We start from the raw sequence: 9,653 nt of genomic DNA on the forward strand, positions 1-9,653 counted from the left end.
CAGGCTTGCTCTGGCTGTTTTAAAATACAGTGCGTTTATCTTCGTTCATCCTCCTTCCCCTGAAACACTTTTCTGTCTGGACGTGCGGGGTGTGCCACAAGAGGGAGACACAGGCCGGGAAGTGGAAAGCCTAAACAGGAGATGCCATCCTAGCCTGCTACACACACACTCACAGCCTGCCACTGATGCAGGGACCTGACCTGAGCAGGAGCTCACAGGAAGTCAACCGATAATGTCCCAATGCCCTGGGCCCAGGCTATATAAGGGGCTGCAGCCAGGGCTCTGCCTGCCAGTCCGCTGGCAGCTCTCCAGGGGAGGGGTGCTGCTGCTCCTTCTCTTGCAGGGGACAACGTGCAAACATGAAGAAAAGTGGTCCGGTCATGGATTTTTGGGGATGCAGCAACTGCATAGCGCAAGTACAGTTCATCCAAAGTAAAATTAAAAAAAAAAAGTTTTTGTTATTTCTTTCTTCCTTTTTTTCTTGTCTGTTCACGGGTTCTTATAGTCAGGCGAAATACAGACTCACTTAATAAATGACACAGATGCACAAAGAAAACAGACACAACTTGAAACAATATTTTTATTGAGGATTTCAACTATCTATCCTGCACCCAGCAGTAGCAGCACAGACATAGACCGCACAGCAGGGTGGACAACACAGCACTTGCTACTGGCAAATTCACTTTGCAGAGGGACACTTAATTTCTCCACTAGACTTCCCTCCACTTAGTTAGTTAATCAGCTGGGTATTTGAGTAGTTTTGATCTGTTTTTTGACACCAGTTAGAGAGAGTAGTGCACCGGTCCTGGAGGTACTGCAATACCAGGTCGATGCGCAGAGTGGACAGAGCAAGCTCTTCTTCCATCTCCCTGCTCCAAAAATCCATTTAATATATGGTCCCCAGATAGGGGACGTATCAGATATTAAACTGATAAGAACAGATTTTTTTTTCCTCAGAATAAAATCACTTTAAAACCAGTCCTCACACGGATTCCACATTACATGTCCTCCATCAGACTCAAGTCATGACTTTAAATCATCATTCGGCATTTAATATTTTTTTTAAATCTGCTCAAACCACTGTGTTCCATTTGTCCTGCTTCCAAATTTTCTGTGCTTTCCCTTCACCCCACCTCTTTTTGTCAAACAAAAACACCACATAAAGTCTTGCCAAAAACCATTTTTAACATCTTCTATTTTAATGTCCTTTTTCTGAAAAATCAAAATGTTTCTTGCATCCCAAAGCACTTCTTTCAGGATTGCGCACATCACCCACCCTCTCCTATCTCTCTCCTTGTCCCCCAGTGACAAACCGACCAACACCTCCTCACCTGTGAGCCCCATACAGCCCATCACCAACCAAAAAATGCCCCTCAACCTAGCACAAACCTTTTTTTTTGCAAAAAAACAGTCCCAAAAAACATGATTCACATCTTCCACTCCACCACACCTTTCCCTCAGACACTTCTCCGTTGCACACAGTCCACGATATTTACAGAAAGCCCTTGTTGGAGAGCCAGCAGTCCAGGCCAGCCAGGTGACATCTTTTTGCCTGTTGGAGAGCCCCTTTAGCTTGAATCTTTTCCAGGCTGCTTCTGATTGGGCGCTTGTCATCCCCTTTATGTATGTTACTATCTCCTTCCTCTTTATCCATCTCTTCAGAAAAGATTTGTCACATCCTTGCATCCCTGCTGACTTTAGTTCCATTTTTTTTTATAAATGTCCATCACCTTTTCATAAAAAGGGGCAGCAGAAGAGGAGACCGGTCTCCTCAGGTCCTTAGTGATCCACCCTATTCTAGTGAATACCCACCCACCTAAATATCTCACCAAATCTGCCACCCTTCCTCCTGCACTCAAGACTCTGTGCACACTCACCAGGTAGTGCAAAGAGAAAAACGTCTATCTCAGGGAAATCCCAACCACCTAACACCACACTCTTGTGAACCATCACCAGTGCCACCTTCTCCATTTTGGAACCCCAGAAGAACACAAACAACATTATCTGCACCTTTTGCAACCACCTTTTTCTAGGGGGAAAAATCATGCAAAAATACAACAGTAAAGGAAAAATTACTGCCTTCACAACCACCACTTTGCCTGTAAACGTCAACTTCCGTAACCGCCACATATTCAACTTTCTCTCCATACTCTCCTGCACTCCCACCAGCGTCCTCTCACCTTTCAATTCTGAATCAAAAATCACACCCAACACCTTCACTTCCTCCCTCACCTCCACATTCACTGGCACTCTCCTACCCAGGGAAGCCAACTGAGTCTTCTCCCAGTTCACAGCCATCCCTGCCACCCCACAAAACACCTTCACATGCAAATTCATTCTGTCAATATCAGCTTGCGAACTCCCAATCAAAGATACATCGTCCATGTACGCCAAACATTTCACCTGCCTTCCACCACTCCCAGGTACCACAAAACCTTTCACCACCTTATCTTTCGAAATATGCACCAACAGAGGCTCCATCACACAAATAAAGGCCATGGGCGACAATGGACACCCCTGTCTGACACCAGACAGAACCGGAAAAGCCTCGGAAAGGTGCCCGTTCACCAATACCTGGCTCGACACTTCGTGATAGAAGCTCTTGATGACTCTCAGAAGTCCACCCGGTACGCCCATTCTCGCCATTACCCTGAAGAGAAAGGAGTGCGACACCCTGTCAAACGCCTTCTCCAAATCAATCCCCTCGACGATGATCGGCATGTAGTTATTTTTGGCGTGAAAGATGATATCCCTCAGCAACACAAGGTTGTCTGAGCTTCGCCGACCCGGAACCGCACACGTTTGGCTCTCTCCGACCACACAAAATAACACACTCCTCAATCTACCAGTGACCAACTTCGCTGCCAACTTATAGTCGACATTCAATAGCGAAATTGGCCGCCAGTTCCTGATGTCACGCCTATCCCCCTTCTTATAGATCAAGGTAAAGACGCCTTCTCTCATCGTCTTCGCTAAATGTCCAGAAAAAAAAAATCTCCTGGATCACTTCTACCACGCACTCTCCGATCGTTGGCCAGGCCCATCTGTAAAATTCGACTGGAAGACCATCCTTTCCAGGGGTCTTCCCAGTCTGCATGGCACTCACCGTCACCCAGACCTCCTCCATGCGAACTGCGCCCTTCAATTGCTGCCCATCCGCTTCAGACAAACTCTCATCCAACACCTCACAATACTCATCCATTTCCGCCTCAGACACTCCCCGAACCTTTCCATACAAATCAGCATGAAACTTTCCTACCTATCTGTCTGCTTGCCAAACCCCCACCTAAACTCAAAAGCTCCTCATCCAGGTTAATAAATAATTTTCTATCAGCAGCTCATTGCCTGATTTCCAGGCACTGGAAGGATGTTCACCCTCCTACAGTAGCAGAACTCCAGGCTAGATTAAAATATGTTTATAATTTGGAATATCTGACGGCTAAACTCCAGGATAAGATGCACATTTTCCCCAGGGTTTGGAGTAATATATCTTTCTAAATATAAGCGCTATGATATCATGTAATAGTTGGTCATTTGGCCCATGGCTGACTTTTCCTTAGTTTTTCTTTTAGTCTCTTTCCTTTCTTCTTTCTCTCTCTATCTCTCTTCATCTACGGGGTTAGGCGGGGAGTGCCTTAATTGACACCCTCTCCTTTCAATAGGGTGATATTATGCTTAATGAGGTTCTACTGAGAAAAGTTTGGTTTTATAATTATACACACAGGCACAGTAAAAGTTAATGTGAAAATTGTTGGAATATTAGGTCCACATGATATTAGCAGATGTCGGATAACGATTTTTTTTCTAATCACATTATATATTATGGATATCTTCTCTGAATTGCCTGTACGGTTATGTGACTTTCATACTCATACAATGTTTGTCATATCTATATTGACTGAACCTGTACTAATAAAACTTTAAACATTCAAAAAAAAAAAAAAAACTTCCGTACCTCACCCACCACCTCTCTGTCACCAGACGTAACTGACTGCACTGTCCCTTTTCCCGTACAGGCACGTTTGAAAAAGAACCGGGAACACGACTCTCCCTCCTCCATGTCACGCACTTTCACCAAAAAAAAAAATCACTTTTTTTCCCCCTCTCTATCAACAATCGCTTCTTCTGCTCTCTCGCTTCCTGCAACTCCTGCTCCACTTCCTCACCCCATTCTCTCAACTTCAACAAATACTGGATCCTTGCACACCACCTTTCTTCCTCCTCCTTGCGTTCCTGACTCTTCTCATACGCAAATCCTTTGAAAAAACCAGCCACCTTCCTTTTGAACCAATCCCACCATTCTAGCACACTGGCGAAAAACTTTCTCCTCCACATCCACCTTGCACACTCCATTCGAAACCTCTCATTACAATCCGGTTCATCCAACAAACTCACGTTCAACTTCCACACACCTCTGCCAAACGTCACCCTCGCCTGCTCCCCCAGGGTACACAAAATGGACACGTGATCTGAAAATGTGTTAGGGTGATAAGAGACAGAGCTAACCACAAGATACCTGGAAAGAAATAAATAAGTCAATACGTGATTTTATAGTGCCTTTGTCAGAGAAGAACGTAAAGTCCTTGTCTCCATTGTCAGCCACCAATGCCGCATCCTGCAGGCCATAATCCCTAACAATCTGGTTGAGGATCCCACTAGTCACATCCAATTTAGAATTAGCTAACCCCACTCTTTCCTCAACCGCTCTGATACAATTAAAGTCCCCGGCCACAATAGTATTGATGCAACCAGGGAGCTGCGCTCTAAGAGCTTCTAAAAAATTTTCCCTCTCTTTTTTGTCCGCAGGAGCGTAGCCATTGAACAAACGGTACCGAGAGTCCCTATGGTCGAACTCCACCTTCAATAACCTCCCTGGTATAACGTCCTCCCACGACTTCACGGTTATAGCAGCATTATTGAACAATATCCCGACCCCCTGATTCTTGCTCTGGCAAGCTGGAGACCAGATGGCATTGCCCCCGTCCACTCACCAGAGCCAGGTACCGCTGTCAATGCACACTCCTGCAGACAAAAAATGTCCACTTTAAGGCTCTCCAGGTCCTGCAAAACTGCGGCTCAGCAATATGGGGAGCCAATGCCCCTCACATTAACTGACGAGAGACAAGCCCATCACCAAAAGCCAAAAAGGGTGAAAAACCATCAAAGTGCCCTCTATTACACCTGTTTTTATAACCTTGAACTCGACCTTAACGGGATCAATGACCCATCCTGCCGGTTCTTCTTCCTTTTTGCCACCTCACCTCCCTCATTATCTTCCTCCACATCCCGTATCTCAATCTCCTGGGGGCCAGCTGACTCCTTCTGCCCCATCTCCACCCTCCTCTCCGGTTCTGCACTCCATGGTGAGGAGACAGGAGACACAGGATCCTCCATATCCACCTGTAATTCATCAGATGAGCTTTCTTCTTCCATCCTAGGCTTTTTGCTATATCCTGGGCTGAAATCGGAGTCCCCGCTACTTTCCGGTGGTTGTTGATAAGGGGGGGGATAATCACTATCCCCTTCCGCTGTATTGGGGTCTACCTCCTCCCCCATAAAATCTTGGGATCCAACCGTAAGTAGGGTACTGGCTTCTGAGTCTGAGGAGGCGGGGCTATCATCCTCCTCCACCTTCCCTCTAAAATTTGAACCCCTGGGGCCAGTAGTATCCCTTCCCGCTTCTTTGTGCGGATCTACAGGGCTGCCCCCGGCACAGGGTGTGATGTGACCTTTTTTAATTATTCCAGTGTCTGGTGGCAGCCTTGTAACTTTTATTGTGGGCACTTTCACGTTCTGCACCTCCTGTGCACTTTTAATTTTGGAGGCGGGGCTAGAGTCTTCCGAGCCGTTGGCCGGTTTCCCGCTCTTTGTGGCACCACTGCTCCCAGCCATCCCCTCCACCAGCTGTGTATCTGATGGACTGCCTGTCACAGGCAGTCCCTCCATGATCTGGGTGTCAGTTGGGCTTGGTTCTGGCAGCGCTGCAATCAGCTGGGAGTCTGTGGGACTATCGGTCCCAGCAGACCCACCCACATCTCCCGCTCTGGCTTAAGTCTCAGCGATCCCTCTTCCCCGATCTTTAGCAGCTGGCTGATGCTGCACATTCTCCCCGGGGAGGGTCGCAGCGCTCTTTTCCTGCTCAGCAGGAACATCTGGGACCACACAGGGAGCTCTCTCTGGTGCCGGCAGATCACATCCAGCATTAGCGCTGGAGCCAGACACACTGGAGGGAGACTCAGGCACCTCTCCAGCCACAGGCTGCTCACTCCTCGCAAACGCGGCAGCAGCCTCTTCAGGCTCAGCTGCAGCTGCCACGTCATCAGTCTTTCCCGCAGCGCTACAAGCTGCCACATCAGCAGGCATGACACTCATCACTGGGCACACTCTCAGTAACATCTGCAGCCCCAGCAGTGTCAGGGGGATTAGGTAGTGAGCCAGCACGCTATCTCTTTGGTGGGGGGACACGCTGGGGCAGCGGATCAGCAGCAGCAGCACTCCCCTGCATGGCAGAGCTATCACAGGGACGGGGAGGGACAGGGACGGCCTCAGCCTGACCCGCACCAGACTCCAGCACCGCATCTCTTCCAGTGAGTTCCTTCCAGAAGGACCTCTCTTCCCCGGACACACCAAAGGGAAGCCTCCTGTCCCTGCCACGATACCCCCCAGAGCCAGAAGCACGTGCATATGTGTACATACGGGTATTCTCCATCTTCTCACAGTCTTTTGCCAGATGCTTATCAGAGCTGCACAAGTCACATCTCCTGGGTGCTGTACAGCGCTTCCCAGGGTGGGCTGGCAGGTGACACTGCCTACACAACTTCTCCTTACTGCAATGCATATCCACATGCCCGTTATCCCCACAGTTCCTGCACACAATCGGCTGGCCCGGGTAGGTAATATAACCCCTTTCCCCACCAATAGAAAAAACAAGTGGGAGGTGCACCAGGCCTCCACCGCCTTCGCTCCTCTTAAACCTTACTTCAAGTTTTAATTTGCTGCGGTACCAGCCCAGGTGATTCAGAATTTTCTCTGGGTGGCCCACATACTCTAGATATCTCTCCAGATAACATTTTACAACATGTGGCTCAACATATGGGTTATACAAATGAACATATATCATCCTTTCCTTTTCCATAAACAGTGGTTTCACATAGGAAAACATTGTTGCCCATTCTTCCTTGCTTGTTCTGCATTCCTCCACTACTCTTAAAGAGACTCTGTAACAAATTGTTTATCTTTATTTCTTCTATGCTATAAGTTCCTATGCCTTTTCTAATGTGGTCTGGCTTACTGCAGCTTTTCCTAATTGCACAGTAGCTGTGTTATCTCTGTTATATGATCTAATCTTCTCTCTATAGTCGGCACAGTCAGGCTGAGGCAGTCAGACTGGAATGTGCAGGGCTGCTTGTGATTAGCTAGAAGCTGTACACACCCCCTGCAGGCTCTGTGTGACTAACACACTCTGCTTAGCTGAGCCTATTAGAAGCTGGTTAGTTTGTTTGTAAACACTGCCTAAAACTGGCAATTACAAGCCAGGTTTGCAGCAGAGAATGGCAGAAACAGCACAGAGGGGACCAGGAGCACATAATGAATAGAATGGTATGCTTTTTATTGTAAGAATTTCAGAGTACAGATTCTCTTTAAAGCATCATCCTCACTGTAAAAGGTCACATCATACATACCCTGCGCCGGGAAATCCTGTATGGCAAAGACCCCATTGCTCCTGTTGATCTTCAGAGCTTCACATAAGACCACGTCCATGAATTTTCGGGTTGGTACCAAGTTTTTATGTTCTGGCTTGACCAGGAATTGCAATGTGTTTTTTAATCGCCGCGTTCCTCGTCCACCTCCATCTCCAGCTGAGGACGCCATCCTCTCCTCGTTTCCCCTAGGCCCTCACTAGAAGGACCTAGGTTCACCTTCCAACCAAGAAACCACAAATATAATCTATAGATCTTAGTCAAAAGGCCAAGAAGCGATAACCCAATTATTCTCCGCAGCCGCGCCCGCCGACGCAGCACCCTCTGTGCGAATTAAGGCAAAATACCTTCTAAATGCAGCAGCGGCGAACAGCGCACAGGACAGCGCTGCGCGGCACAGCCAGCTAACCCTGGCCGGCTACCGGCTGCCAGGGGGGGGGGGCCCTTCCCCCGGCCTCTGCAGGCCTACCGGGCCACCGGAATGGGCGCACCTGTGCTAAACGCAGACGCACGGGCCAGGCTCAGCTGCCACCTGATTGCATTTGCATGGCCCCGCCCACCGCCGGAACAGCCGTCACCCCTCCGCTGCCGTGCCTCCACGCCGAAAAGAAAAGTAAAGTAGGCTTCCGGCTCCCTGCATTCCGGCAACACGCTAGGAGAGAGTGTGGAGGGCAGAGGAAGAAGTCAAGTCTCTAGCCTGGCTGGCTGTTTGAGAACACCGTGCGTCTTTCTTCCTTCCTTCATCCTCCTTCCTCTTCATCTCTCTGTCTGGACGTGCGCGTGTGCCACAAGAGGGAGACACAGGCCGTGGAGTGGAAAGCCTACACAGGAGATGCCTTCCTAGCCTGCTGCACACTCTCACAGCCTGGCACTGATGCAGGCACCTGAGCAGGTGCTGAGTCACAGGAAGTCAACCGATGATGTCACAATGCCCTGGGCCCAGGCAGCTATATAAGGGGCTGCAGCCAGGGCTCTGCCTGCCAGTCTGCTGGCAGCTCTCCAGGGGAGGGGTGCTGCTGCTCCTTCTCTTGCAGGGGACAAAGTGCAAACATGCAGAAAAGTGGTCCGGTAATGGATTTTTTGGGACACAGCAACTGCATAGCGCAAGTAGAGTTCGTCCAAAGTAAAATTTAAAAAAAAATAAAAAAAAATGTTTTTTTGTTGTGTTTTTCTTCCTTCTTTTCTTGTCTGTTCACGGTTTCTTATAGCCAGGCGAAATGCAGACTCACTTAAAGGATACCACAACTGACATGTGGCATAATGAGATAGACATGGGTATGTATAGTGCCTAGCACAGAAATAACTATGCTGTGTTCCTTTTTTTTCTTTCTCTGCCTGAAAGAGGTAAATATCAGGTATGTAAGTGGCTGACTCAGTCCTGACTCAGACAGGAAGTGACTACAGTGTGACCTTCACTGATAAGCAATTCCAACTATAAAACACTTTCCTAGCAGAAAATGGCTTCTGAGAGCAAGAAAGAGATAAAAAAGGGGGAATTTCTTATCAGTGAGGGTCACACTGTAGTCACTTCCTGTCTGAGTCAGGACTGAGTCAGCCACTTACATACCTGATATTTACCTCTTTCAGGCAGAGAAAGAAAAAAAGGAACACAGCATAGTTATCTGTGTGCTAGGCACTGTACATACCCATGTCTATCTCATTACGCCACCTGTCAGTTGTGGTATCCTTTAATAATTGACACAGATGCACAAAGGAAGCAGACACAACTTAAAACAATGTTTTTATTGAGGATTTCAACTCTATCCTGCACCCAGCAGTAGCAGCACAGACAGACATAGAGCGCACAGCAGGGTGGACAACACAGCACTTGCTAGTGGGAAATTCACTTTGCAGAGGGACACTTCATTTCTCCACTACACTTCCATACACTAACTTAGTTAGTCAGCCGGGTATTTGAGTAGTTTCGCTCTGTTTTTTGACACTAGTTAGAGA

At 48.0% G+C, this 9,653-nt stretch overlaps 1 non-coding gene across 1 annotated transcript; it reads right to left on the reverse strand.

Annotated features, from left to right (window-relative positions):
• Positions 1 to 789: 789 nt before the first annotated feature.
• LOC137505729 (U2 spliceosomal RNA) lies at positions 790 to 979 on the reverse strand. Its single transcript, XR_011020327.1, has one exon. It is a non-coding gene; the product is annotated as a U2 spliceosomal RNA (small nuclear RNA).
• Positions 980 to 9,653: the final 8,674 nt, after the last annotated feature.

The sequence above is a fragment of the Hyperolius riggenbachi genome, chromosome 4 (assembly GCF_040937935.1).
Source record: "Hyperolius riggenbachi isolate aHypRig1 chromosome 4, aHypRig1.pri, whole genome shotgun sequence".
NCBI classification, from domain to species: Eukaryota; Metazoa; Chordata; class Amphibia; order Anura; family Hyperoliidae; genus Hyperolius; species Hyperolius riggenbachi.